We start from the raw sequence: 13,430 nt of genomic DNA on the forward strand, positions 1-13,430 counted from the left end.
GTCATATTGATAAGACCTTCAAGTCTTCATCAAATTTCCATGTATCACAGACACATTAAATTATGAAACCATAGAATCTGTGGGATAGAAGGAACTTATGGTCATTGAGGCTGGGGCCAGAAATAACAAACTTCTGACCAAATATTTTATGTTCCATCTTCCATGGTACAGAGTTGCCACTAAGAAGTGGCTACCCAGGGAAGCAGTACATTACCCAAAGGCCTTTCATTTGTGGAACGCCATGTGACTAGTACTGGCCAATGGAATATGAGCAGAAGTGATGTGTCACTTCTGTATAAGGCAGTTAAGAAGAGGGTCTGCCATTTCTTTTCTTTCCTCTTCCTTCTGGATATAGAGGTCTCCAGGTCTCTAAGAAATGGCAGAGCCATGAGATGAGCCTGGGTCCCTGAATCACCACATGGAGGAAAGTCACCAGGAACACTTTTTATCAGATTGTTATATGAATAACAAAGACATTTCTACTGTATTAAACCACTGAAATTGAGGATTTGGTCATTATAGTAGCTAGCATTTTCCTTAGTAATATAGTGGCCAACTTCCATCTCCCTGTCTAATGTTTTAATTCTCTTTACAACTCATAGGGAGTGAAGTAGGAATATCCAGAAGGAGTATATATAATGTCAAGATGATGGACATCGGTATCAGGCCAACTAGGGCTTGGATTCCATTTTTAATGCTATACTATGTGCTCTTGGTATGTTCAATTAATTTCCCAGGGCCTTGGTTTCCTAATCTGTAAAATGGGCATAATATTAGTACTTAAGTCATAATGTTGTTGAGAGAAGTAAAGGAGCTCATTCTTGTAAGACATAATTATTCAAGAAATGAAGGCTTCTGTTCTTATTGGCATCATCCTACAAGTGATCATCCTACCTATGCCAGTGGTAATATTAAAGAGATCAGTTTGTAAGTTTTTATTGTAATCAGTAACTTTCCAGAGGGCCAGAGAAACTTAGGGTTACAGATGCCTTCCCTAATTAGATGCTAGGACCTTATAAAATTGGTTAGGGGTAGTGGAATTGGAAATATAAGTCCAAGCAGACTTAGGCACCAGGAACCCAGAGACAACAAACATCGAAGTTTCTGGGCACTAATACATCTTAGCAAGGCCCAGGGCCCTTTAGTGTAGAGGAGATGGGAGTTGCTGTTTCCAAGATGTACAGGTGACGTTGTATGGGATGTAAAGACAGAGGGTCTGTAAGCACAGGGCTGTTCTCCAACTGGGCCTCAGGAAATGGGGCTCTCTCTTAAGAATTCTAAGAAAACACCAGAGATGTTCTCAGGTGACCTTGAGAAGAGGAAGCAACAATACCAGGAGAAGGTTTGGGAGGAATACTGCTGAGTACCCAGGAGCAACATGGAGGAGAACAAAGGACAGGGAGAGTAGTTCAAAGTCCACACTCTGAAAGACTCAAGCTTTCTGTCTTCAGTTCCTATACCTGCTTCTTCAGCTCTGCTCTGAATCCTGGGGCCCTCTTTCTTTGTCCTTTTAGCAGAAGTCTAGAGCGAAGCCTTTCTGCTGACCCCACTGTCACCTGTGGCCTCAGGGCAGTCCTTGGTTGGGATCAGGAATCTGAAAGAAGACTCTCCCTTCTCTTCCTTTGCCTAGATGCCAAGGGTTGGAAATGCAAAAGCAGATGTTTGGCCCAAAACTACTACAAAGAAATATGAGAACAGCCTGGCTTCTGTCACCCCCCGGGAGTGATGATGAGGAGAGTGATAATTCAGACCATGTCTCTATCCAATTCCAAGATCCCTGGGACCAAGCTACTGAAGCAGACTTCAGGAACCTGGACCCACCACCTGCTTCAGACCTACTCCCTGAAGAAAAAGGAGGAAAGAAAGGGAAAAACAAAAACAGAAGCTCAGGAATCCACAGCAAGTGACACTGCTGGCCTGGGCTAACTTCTCCATCTGCTTTTCTTTTATTCCTGTTTTTGTATTGCTATTGTAATTTATAAACATTTGAGTTTGAACAGATTAATTCTGGTAGGGCTGGGGGGTGGGGGAAGGGGCTCCATAACATGAGGGAAAACCCAGAAAATTTCAGAATAATGTGTTTTCCAGATTCCTGTCTTTATACCAAAATAAAGTATTGACCATCAAGAAAGGAAAAAAGGAAGGGAGGGAGGGAGAGGGAGAAGGAAGGAGGAGTAAAAGAGGGAAAGAAAGAGGAGCTCTTCAGAGTAAATAATACTTTATCTTGTGCTTATCTTATATTCTGGTTTTCAGCACCTGTAAGACTGATGACCTTGAAGAAAATAAGGGTATGAATTAGCACATAAGTGACCATTCCCCCTAGGGCACACATCTGAGCAGCCCATTCTAGCTCTGGACCACTCTATTGAACATTTCCCTTTACACTGAGACAAAATCTCTCTGCCTCTGGTCCTCTCCCCAGTCTTAAATCCACACAGAACAAGTCTAATCTGCTTCCACATGTAGAGGTCCATAGTGAAGGCCTGTCCATGCCAGGACAGAAGGAAAGTGTGGTCTTTGTGGAGGGTTAGTTCTCCTTAGGCAGTTTTCATCTTTGGAGCAGTAATAGGCAACTTTATCCATGCTTTTATTTGAGGGATTCTAAAGGACTCTCAGCCCCAGGTCTTCCCTCTAAACTCCAGTATTGGCCTCTTTCATTGTCACCTTATTCTTCCTTAGTGTCCCTTATATGGACTGTAGTCTAGAGGCAATAACACTCAAGATAGCTAGGTTTGAAGGTGGGGGCATGAGAGGTGAATCAGTTTGTGTTGGAGTGTGGCTAGAAAGCCCTCCAAATACTGGAGTTGTGTATATTCAATCAGCACAGAGCACAGCTACTCCATCACCACCAAGGTCACCCAGCTGGGACAGGACCAGGAAGCCAGGAACACCTCCCTCTACCCACCCTATTCTGACAGAATCCAGCTTTCTCTGATCCTCTCACCTCCATCTATTGTCTTCTTTTCTAGAATGTTCCTTCCAACAACTATGGAGAAAAAAGATTTGAGAGAAGAGAAAAGAGAGGATATATATTTATTCAGGATCTTAAAGTCGGCTTGTTGTTAATTCTCCTCAGATAGAACTTACTCTTCTGATTTCCTCAGCCTTCTACTCATATCTTCTCCAAATGACAAATATTGTTTGCTGATCTGTCGTTCCTCCCTTTTCTTTTCTTACGGTAAAAGCTTTCTGAGTTTCCTCTGATGAGCTAGTCTTCTCAGTCCACATGGTTCATTCAAGACTGACCACACACAGCTCACCATCCCAGAGATGAACTGAAGACCATTAGCTGATCAACCAGAATCATGGTTATTGGCTTTGATGTGGAAACATGACAGCAGCCAGCCCAATGAGAGTCTACACCACAGCTTTTGCTGGAACTATTGGCAAAAAAGATGCTAAGTTTGCTAAGTTAATGGAACATAAACCTGGAGCTGCTGATTGTCATTGTCACCCTCTCCTGAGGAAAGCCCGCTGAGCATGAAGCCAACACAAAGGGGAGAAAGAACAAGAGATAAAGAGAGACAAATTTTGACTTATGGCCATTCAAGTTGAGTATCTCTCTGCATCCAAAAGAATTCTGAGAAATACTTGGTCCCAGTAAGTCTCAAATATTTAGGTCTCAAGACCTGTTTGCACTTTTGAAGTTTATTAATGACTTCAAAGAACATTCACTCATATAAATTATTCATATTGATACTTACCATACTAGAAATCAAAATTAGAGAATTTAAAAAATTCCTACCTAATAAAACAAATAACAAGCCCATTTATGGGCTTTCTATGTTAATAGAAATAACATATTTTGATGAAAAATAACTATATTTTCCAAAATAGTATCATTAGAGAGAAATCTGGCACTGTTTTACATTTTTTCAATTCTTTAACAATGTCAGGCTTACTAGGAGAGAGTTGAATTCTCATACAAGCTTCTACATTAATATATTGCCATATATTGTTTTTGGTTCAAGTGTATGAAGAAAACCCACCTCACAGAGATATGTATCATTGGAAAAGAGAGAGGTATTTTAATAAACTTTTCAGGGAGTTGTGGATATTCTTTTTTGATATCACCTCCAAAATTGACAAGAGGTACTTTCTTTCTTTTTTTTTTTTTTTTGTTTAAGGAGTTTATTTATTTATTTGTGAGAGAGAGGTAAGGGACTGAGAGAATATCCAAGCTGGCTCCCACTGAGGGCAGAGCCTGACGTGGGGCTTAATCTCACTGCCCATGAGATCAGGACCTAAGCCAAAACCAAGAGTCAAATGCTTAATCGACTGAGCCACTCAGGTACTTCAACAAGGGGTATTTTCTTAGAGATAAGTTAATAATGTGGAATCTGAAACTGTAAAAATGATCTTTTCATATACATTCTCTAATGTATACTCATGATAGAATGGGAGTGATAAAAGGCAGAATAATACCTTAGAATTAAGAGGAAAATAGTTTTGATTTTGTGAACCTTCTGAAGGGTTTCAGAGACCTCCAAGAGTTCCTGGACTGTACTTTGAGAACTGCTGTTCCATCCTAATCCTCACCAGCTCTGACTCTGTGCATTTTTCTAATGTAAACTTCTAAAAAGACACAGGAACTGATTTAGTTCATTCAGCCACTGTTCAGTAAGAAAATCCCTGTTAGTTATTCAACAAATACTACTGGCTGCTTCCTGTGTTCCAGGCAGCATGCTAGGAGCTGGGAGTACAGAGGTGAGCAAAACAGAGCTGGAGCCTTCTCACATGTTACTAACAGCCTCCTGCGGTGCACAGACATTAATCAAACAATATAGATGTGATATAGCCACATTGTAAACCTGGTGTGCATCATGAAGGAAGCTACCAAGAGTAGCAAGTCAGAGAGAGGTAAGGGATTGGTTCCTGAATGAAGTAACTTTTAGGACATAAAAAGGACAAGTAGTCATTTGCTGGAAAAGTGGAGTAGAGGCATGGGGGTGGGGGGTGATGGTGTAAGAATGTAGCTTGCTTTCAGGTAAAGGAAATAGCATGTGAAATGTCTTAGGGAAGGAGAAGCTGCAGGAAGCCAGAATGGCTGGAAAGGGAAGGTGGAGAAGAACACATTGCAGGAAGAGTCTGGAGAGGTAGACAGATGCCATCTGTTAGAGCACTTGCAAAAGACCATCTTCTCCGCTGCTGGCCCACCTATAGAGCACTGCCTTTGAGTCAGGCACCTGAGACTGGTTTAGTTACTTGGAGCTACAGATGCAGGGTGGTAGCGCTTGGCCAAGGGACTGCTCAGAAGGGATTATGCAAGTCTGGTGAGCATTCCAAGTGGAGTCACAGTGCCCTCGGAAAATCATATTCCACATCTCATTGCTTCACAGTTACCTGACGCACACCCACCCTCCAGTTAGGAAGCCCTGAAGATCTTCTACATTTGCCAGTTCATCCATGCCTGACCTTCAGCAGGCTCACCGTCCCAGGTGGGGCTCTCTCGAGGGGCAGATTCTGAACTGGAGATTACCAGCAGGCAGTGCTCTCGGAGCCCACACATGGGAAAGGGAACGACGGAAGCAGGAGTAGACCGAGCGAGAACTGACCTGCAAGGCAGTTTCAACAGAGGTCTCAGCCAATCCCATGGGCAGCTCTGAAGATGCACTGGCCCTTCTCAATTGTCCCGAATTGCAGCCACTCCAGAAGGAAGCATGACCTAGGAAGGAAGCATGACAGGACAAGGCTGTTTTCCTCAGTTAACATAATCCCTGACATGGGCTGATGACAGAAGGGTGTCTTCAGCCTGAAGGAAGAACTCTTCTTCCCTGAAGGAAGGCCTGAGTGGTGCGTCACCACACCATGGATCCACTCAGTGAGAATCGTGGTGGTGTTTATGAGGACAGCAGTGGCCAGGACATCAGGAGGACCGAGTTTTAGGGCTGGCTTTCTCTGGAAAGCCAGAGAAATTTGGCTTTGATTTCTCTGAAATCAGTCACACACAAAAACTTGTAGTTGCTGACCTGGGTCCACTCTATTTGTCTCCCCACTTTATCCAATGTCCTTTCTCTCTCAGCAACCCACTCTGTTTTATTCTCAGCTCTCCAAGTTGCGTGCTACTTTGGCACCCTTGCAGTGCTGGTAGGAATTGTCTCATTGGTGTGCTACACTTCAGTATACGCTCCATGAATGTAGGGACTTTGTGTTGTTTATCTTTGTGTCCTCAGAGCCTGGAACACAGTCCGCATAAAAATATTTGCTGAAAAAAATCAGTAACTGAGGAGATGCCTGGGTGGCTCGGTGGGTTAGTGTCCAACTCTTGATTTTGGCTCAGGTCGTTCACAGGGTCGCAGGATCAAGATTCCTTCCCTTCCCCTCCTCCCCTGCCCCTCACGCCTCAAATAAATAAAATCTTTAAAAAATTGGTTACTGAGGCCCAGGCAGAGCGGGTGTATGGGTTTGCTGAGGCTGCCATAACAAAGTGTCACAGACTGAGTGGCTTAAACAACAGAAGTGTATTTTCTCACAGTTCTGCGGGCTAGAAGTCTGAAATCAAAGTGCCAGGAGGGTTACTGCCTTCTGAGGCTTGTTTTCTTGGTTTGCAAATCTCTGTCTTCTCCGTCTTCACATGGTCCTTCCTCTACCCATGTGAGTATCCAGATTTCCTCACCATAGAAGGACACTAGTCATACTGGATTAGGGGCCACCCTCATGATCTCATTTTACCTTAATTACCTCTTGAAAGACCCCCCATCTCCAGGTGTAGTTTTGTGCTGAGGTACTGGAGAGTAGGACTTCAATATACACATTTGGGAGGAGGGGTGAATGACACGATGCGACCCATGACAGCAAGGGGATAAAAGGCCATGTTATAGGCTTTCTCTCTTAGAAGCAGAACATATCACACTGACAGGAAGACAGGGACTCAGAGGTCTTAAGTGCTTGATCAAGGTCACACAGCAGGCAAGTGGAGAAGCTGGAGCTTGAACCTAGATCTCCTGACCCTATGCCTACGGTCTACCATTTCTAGAGAATACCTGGTGTTTGTCCTCACAGCCTCCCAACCCCATGATTTAAATTGCTAACATCCTGCATCAACAGAGCTATAATCAGCTTAATTATGTGGTATTTTGTGATGTTCTCTCTAAGTCACCTGTAGGCCTCTCCAAGGAGAAGGGAATCTGGGAAAAAAGAACAGAAGCCCAGATGTTGCCCGCATTCAGGGGAGAGAAGCAGGAACAAACAGCTTTTTTTGCTCCCAGCCTTGTCAAGGCTGACGCTTTGGTCCCTTCCCTGAAACTTAAACCAGAATCAGAACTTACTTCATTCTGTTTCATTAGCTTGGAATAGGCCCAAGATAAGGTTAAAAATCAAAGAGTCTGAGAAAACTGCAACCAATTACCCTGAAAAATATGCTAAGCCTGAACAGATTTATTCAATGTTGCTTAGTGGGTGGCTTCACAGGATGGAGGCCAAGATTTATCATCTGCTTGGCTTTGCCTTTGATTATTCATTGACTGGGATGGCTTTCTTACCATAAGCTGATACAGTCTCCCGCCTCAGAGAAAGGGGGGGGATTACAAAACACACATTTACTGATTCACTTCAAACAGAATGTTTTTTTAAGAGAGACAGACCTGTGGTGCTAATGAATATTCTCTGTTTTTCCTTTTGAAGTCACAGCAGGAGATTAATGAAAAATCTAGCAACGAGTAGAAAGGAGCTGATAGAATGTTCTACTAATTCCATTGGGTGTTTAGCCAAACACATATTCTAACCACCTGTTATAAGCCATGCACTGTGTGCTAGCTATTGACCCAGGTTATCTCACTTTGCTAGCAAAAAACCCCACAGGGAAGTGTTGTTATCCCCATTGTACAGATGAGGAAACTGAGTCTTTAGAAATGCATTGTCCAATATGGTGGTCACTAGCCATGGATGATCATTGAAACCTACATTTAGAGTAATTAAAGTTTCTTTTTCAAAGATTTATTCATTTATTCAAGAGAAGGAGAGAATGAGCGGGAAAGGGGGTATAGAGAGAGAGGGAGGGACAGATTCTCAAGCAGACTCCCCCACTCAGCATGGAGCCTGATGTAGGGCTCTGTCTCAAAACCATGAGATCATGAACTGAGCCAAAATCAAGAGCCAGAATCCTAGCCCACTGAGTCACCCAGAGGCCCCCTAAAGTAATTAGTTTTAAAAGTCACAAAAGCCACAGTTCAGGTGCTCAACAGCCATAGGTGGCTGGTGGCTACTGCATTGCACAGCACAGATACAGAACATTTTCACCATCACAGAAACTTTTTCTGGATACACTGCCATAGGATCTAGAGGCAAAAAAAACCCTGCCATTTGCTTAAACAAAGACAAGATTCAAATCCGGCTCTCTCTATTCTGAGTCCAGGTTCTTCCCACTATTGCATCACATCCACAACATCTATGATCTTCCCAGTAGGGAGACCATGAGCTCCCCAGGGGCTGAAATGTTCTTTGGTGATCCCTGGAACTAAAAACTTTTTTTCTGCCCTGAAGGGTGTGTTGGGAAATGCCGAGAAATGGCCAGCAGGTGGTGTGCATGTCCCATGTCTTATAGCTCATACCATCGCAAGGCTGGCACAAGTGCTGGCAAAAGCCAAAAACTTGTTTGTTTTGACAAAGGACTTGTATAGATATTTTCCCCAAAACAGATGTACAAATGGCCAATAAGCATGTGAAAAGATGGTCAACGTCATTAGTCTTTGGAGAAATACAAATCAAAACCACAATGAGGTACCACTTCATACTTATTAGGATGGCTGTATAAAGAAAGAGAGAAAGAGAAAAAGAAGAAAAATAACCAGCAGAAAAATAACATGTGTTGGTAAGTAAGTGAAGAAATTGGAAATCTTGTGCCTTGTTGGAGGAAATGTAAAATAGCACAGCCATTGTGGAAAACAGTGTGGCAGTTCCTCAAAAAAAAATTAAACAAGAATTGCCAAAAGATCTAGCAATTCCACATGTAGGAATATACACAAAGAAATTGAAAGCAGGTGCTTGGAGAGATAATTGTATACCAGTGTTCATGGCACTATTACTTACAATAGCCAAAAGGTAAAAAGAACTCAAATGTCATCAATGGATGAATGGATAAATAAAATGTGATATATCCATACAATGAAGTATTATTTGAGGGCACCTGGGTGGCTCAGAGAGTTGAGCATCTGACTCTTGATTTCAGCTCTGGTCATGATCTCAGGGTCGTGGTGTGTGCATGCGTGCTCTCTCTCTGTCTAAAACAAAACAAAACAAAACAAACGCCACTATTTGGACTTTAAAAGGAATAAAATTCTGATACCTGCTACAATATGGATAAATCTTGAAAACATGCTAAGTGAAATAAACGAGGTAGAGTAGGATTAATATTATGTGATTCCTTTTATATGAGGTACCTAGAGTGGTCAAATTCATAGAAAGTAGAATATCAGTTATCAGGCTATGGGGAAGAGATAGTGAGGAGTTAATGTTTAATGGGTACAAGAGTTTCAGTTTGTGAAGATGAAAAATTCTTGTAGACAAATAATAGCCTGTGAATATAGTTAATGCCACTGAGTTGTACACCTAGAAATGGTCAAAATGGTAAATTTTACATTATGTTTATCTACCCACAATGAAATTTTTTAAAAAAATAGAACAAGGAAGGGGTGCCCGGGTGGCTTAGTAGGTTAAGCGTCTGCTTTCTGCTCAGGTCATGATCCCAGGGTCCTGGGATCGAGCCCGGCATCAGGTTCTCTGCTCTGCATCCAGGAGTCTGCTTCTCCCTCCCCCCAACCCCCACCCCTTGGCTTGTGCTCTCTCTTGATTTGTCTCTCTCTCAAATAAATAAGTAAAATCTTAAAAACAAACAAACAAGGATAAAGAACCTTTCCTCTTGCAGTTTTGTAGGTGGAGTTTGGCTACTAGGTAGGGAGAGTTCTACAGAGGTATAGAAAAAAGGGAAGGGCCAGAACCTCAGTGCCATGCCTGGCTCGTCCCACATTAAGCACTGTTGAACCATGTAGTGCCTGCCGGAGGCAGAAAGAAAGATGGTCTAGACATTAGTCTAGCATCCGTACCTCTATCTTTGATGGCCAAGTCCAACCTTGCTTGCGAAGATACCTTCTTTTCTCAAGATGTGGGACTTTTAGGAACTTAAAAGATAAGTGGTACAACAGATACCCATTGCCCATCTCCAGAAATGCTGATGTGAACAGTAAGACATGGCCTTTAAGAATTACTTAAAGGGTGGGTGCCTGAGTGGCTCAGTTAGTTAAGCATCTGACTTTGATTCAGGTCATGATCCCAGGGTCCTGGGATTGAACCCTATATTGGGCTCCTGGCTCAGCAGCGAGTTTGCTTCTTTCTCTCCTTCTGCCTCTGCCACTTCCCACGCTCATGCTCTCTCACTCCCTCTCTCTAAAATAAATAAATAAAATCTTAAAAAAAAAAAAAAGGAATTATCCTGTTTACCCCCTCCCATGATTAACAGGCATGAAAGTTAGTACTGCTCTACACCTAGGCCTACCTGTTTTATTTTACAGGGGTCCCCATCATAAATGATGCATATTTTCTTCTCCAACCCCCTCGCCAAGATCCAGTCTGAGATTCACGTGTCCCAGAATGTTGTGACAAAGGCTCTCCCAGCCCTGGTAATTGTTATTGCTGTGAGGTGTGGTTCAGGACAGGGAGGGGTTGGGAGGGCCAGGGAGGCTCTGGCTAGGGTCCCACTTTCAATAACAGAAACAGAGGGCTGTTTCTCAGAAAGCTGCTCTTGTTCATACTCCTTATTTGAGCCCTTGAAAGCTTCCACATCGAGAAGCACCTGCAGAGGATTTTGATCATGGTTGTTCTTGTCTTATTAGAACCCGTGGTCCTCCAGCCCATACTAGCATCCACGGATCCCAGAGCAAGACCATAGGAAGCAAGGAAGTTTCCTCTCCAGTATCACCATTTTGGCCCAACCTGGGCCTTCTGGAGCTCGTCCCACTTATGGGCCATCTGCCTCTGTGTGTCATCCTTTATGGTGATAAACAGATTGAGCATAAGCAATGTGGCGATGATGGCAAAGGCAAAGTAGCTGATGCCAAATGTGAAGAGCAAGTTCACTTCATAGTTGGCAGGCTTTCAATGATGGTGAGGAAAAGCTGAAGGGTGTTGAAGAGTGCCACAGGGTAGTCATGGACTTGTCCCAGATTGGCTGGGTACTCTGTCTGGAATATGACATAGAATGCTGAGGCAAATACCAGAATAATGAGGCTATCAGCTGGCAGAAAGGCTTCAGGTCTCCAAAAATCATCTTCTGGGAGTGTCTGGCTGGTTCAGCCAATAGAACATGCAACTCTTGACCTCTGGGTTATGAGTTCAAGTCCCATGTTGGGCATAGATATTACTTTAAAAAATAAAATAAAACCATAAATTGTTTTCTGGATCATGATAATGAAAAGATAGAGAGCATCTGGAATCCTCCAACGAAGTACATAACACTGCACCAGCCCAGCACCAGGGCAACGGACACAGGCACCATCTCTCCATTCATGTTGGAGAACCACATCCTCATGTTCACCAGCACCAGGCAGGCCTAGGTGATGATAATGACATGGAACGGCCCTCAGAGGACAGTCTGTCCTAAATAGCAAGAGGCACCAACACTGAAGATGCCCAGGATCTCTAGGAGTAGGATGACCACAGTTTCAATGAGGATCACCAACTCCCTCACCAGCCAGATTTTATCCTGGTGAGCCACACAGGTCTCCTGTAGTGGTTTCTGTTGGAAAATGGTGTTATCTCAGGACTCTGAGGGGACAGTAGATGTAGCAGATCGTATAGAGTGGGTACAAGGCACCTGAAATGCAGAAGTACCACTGCCCACGTTTCTTCCACCTGAAGCTCACAACCTGCTTCACTGAGGTCTGTTCCAGGATCTGATGAGCCTCCTCCTTCCTGAGGGAGACCATGAGCTCTAAAAGGACACGTCCTCACCCCAGGAGTTGAACTCTGTGAGGTCATAGAGACTGGAGGTCAGTAGCCAATTCCACTGGATGTGCTTCCGCTTCTGCATCAGGTGCTGGAACATCACAGTGTTGCCCTCCACTCCAGCCAGCTTGAAGGGGGTGAGACCCTGGTGATGCGGCATGCTTGAGGTCCCGGGCCTGCAGGTGGTCACTGCACCCATTGTAGGACAGCAGCAGTTTGTACATCTGGCAGGTAAAGGTTTTGTTGGGCTGGAGGATGAGGATGTGCAAGATAGTGTTTCCCAGGGGGTCTTGGGCCCAGGTGGTGGTTCCATGCTCAATGAGTAGCCTCATGATCTCCTCACTGCTCACAGGCAGCAAAGGACAAAAAGGTGCTCCCCAAAGTAGATAATGTTGCAGGGGCTTTAGTGGAAAGCTGTGCCTGTAGCTCTTGCAGAGATGTTGGCCCTGTGGGCAAGCAGGGCTCACACCAAGTTCACATTCTGGTTCATGATAGCTACGTGTAGAGCAGTCTGACCTACAGATGGCTCACCCATGGTGGGCTTCTTGACCAGCTCCAGGGCAGCTTCCATCAGCACCATGGCTGCCTCAAGATTGTCCCAGAGGACTGCTGTAGGCAATGTCATCTCTCCCAGGACTCCTCCTGTACAAAGTTGCAGGTTCATTCCAGTCGAAGTTTCTTTGGGAAACATAGGTTATTTTCCTTGGCTGCCTGAATCTTCTTTTGTTGCAAGATACAGGATCTTGTCCAGAAAGCGCCCCCCAGTCCTGCTCTCTGACCAGCCCAGGAAGCCAGGAGTCTCTGGAGTTGGATCCAGGGCCCATTTGCCTTGGACGGTGGAGCCCCAATGTCTTCTCCTTTCAGGCACTGGTAGGTTATGGAAATGCGGTTTCCATATCTAGGACTATGCAGCCACTGAGGAAGAGGCAGGGTCTGTTTGGGGTTGGAACTGAGAGTATCTCTTCCATGTGACTTGTATATGCAGCTTACAGTTTGCATCTTTGGGGTGTGTGTGCATGTGTGTGTGTGTTTATGTGTGTGTGCACGCGCGCATCGGTGACCATACACTCACTTTGTTGCAAGAAATAGCCTATAGATACCATTGGAATTGTTCACTCTTTCTCTTTCTCCCCTTCCTACTTCCTTTCTTTACGTTCTTTTTCTTATCACTTAGAAACTTTGCAATAAAGATGTTTACAAATTGGAAAATACAGACAGCTATCTTCCGATGTCAACTCCCTTGGCTTTAGATATATCTGAATATGGATAATTCTGAAATGTACATCTCCGGACAGACCCATCCCTGAACCTGCCTACTTAATACCACACTCTAGCAACAAAGGGGCATTTCGTAATGAATTTGACCAAAAAGGAATTCTCATTTCCCTGACCCTTCTGCCTCCCAAACTTGTTCTTTGCTGCCTTCCCTATTTCTATAAATAGCACCATCACCCACACGGTTATTCAGGCCCAAACCCTAGGCGTCGGTCCTT

The 13,430-nt window shown here is 44.0% G+C and overlaps 1 pseudogene; it reads right to left on the reverse strand.

Annotated features, from left to right (window-relative positions):
- LOC140611219 (transient receptor potential cation channel subfamily V member 5-like) overlaps window positions 1-12,936 on the reverse strand; it is a 29,842-nt pseudogene extending 16,906 nt beyond the window's left edge.
- Between the last annotated feature and the right edge of the window lie 494 nt (window positions 12,937-13,430).

Source organism: Canis lupus, chromosome 19 (genome assembly GCF_048164855.1).
Source record: "Canis lupus baileyi chromosome 19, mCanLup2.hap1, whole genome shotgun sequence".
Lineage (NCBI taxonomy): Eukaryota > Metazoa > Chordata > Mammalia > Carnivora > Canidae > Canis > Canis lupus.